The sequence below is a fragment of the Arachis duranensis genome, unplaced genomic scaffold, assembly GCF_000817695.3.
Source record: "Arachis duranensis cultivar V14167 unplaced genomic scaffold, aradu.V14167.gnm2.J7QH unplaced_Scaffold_54734, whole genome shotgun sequence".
NCBI lineage: Eukaryota > Viridiplantae > Streptophyta > Magnoliopsida > Fabales > Fabaceae > Arachis > Arachis duranensis.
In genome coordinates this window covers 49,436-50,269 of record NW_026264952.1, presented here as the reverse complement: position 1 = coordinate 50,269, position 834 = coordinate 49,436, and positions in this window count along the sequence as shown.

The following is an 834-nucleotide window of genomic DNA, read 5'->3' as shown; positions in this document are numbered from 1 at the left end:
TGATCTGCTAAGGCTTGGCTGGCCATTGGCCATGTCTAGTGTTTTGGACCGAAGCTTTCTTTGAAAGCTTGGCTGGCTGTGAAGCCATGTCTAATTCCTGGACCGGAGTCTTAGACTAGCATTGCACTGATTCCTGGAATTCTCATTAAGAACTTTGATATCTTTTTCCACTTAATTTTCGAAAAAGCAAAAAAAAATTACAAAATCATAAAATCCAAAAATATTTCTTGTTTGAGTCTAGTGTTTCATTTTAAGTTTGGTGTCAATTGCATGTTTCTTTATTCTTCTTGCATTCATTCATGTGTCTTAAGTGATCTTCAAGATGTTCTTGATGATTTCATTACTCTGCTCTTTAAATTCTCTTGACTTGAGTGTTTGTGTTTCTCATATGCATTCTCATTTTGTTAGTGTCAATGGTATACAAACTGCTAAGTTTGGTGTCTTGCATGCATTGTTATTTGATTTTAATTGCATTTTGATTATTCCTCATTATTAAAAATCCAAAAATATTTTTAATTTGTGTCTTTTCAAGTCAATAATACAGAGAATTGAAGATTCAGAACATATAGCAGAGAAATTACACAGAAAAAGCTGGGTGTTAAAAACGCCCAGTGAAGAAGGGCAAATTGGCGTTTAAACGCCAGCCAGGGTGCCTGGCTGGGCGTTTAACGCCCAGAAGGGTAGTGTTTTGGGCGTTAAACGCCAGAATGTGCACCATTCTGGGCGTTTAACGCCAGGATGGCACAAGAGGGAAGATTCTGTTTTTAATTCAAATTTTTTCAGGTTTTCAAAATTTTTTCAAAATCAAATCTTTTCAATCAAATCTTTTTCAAA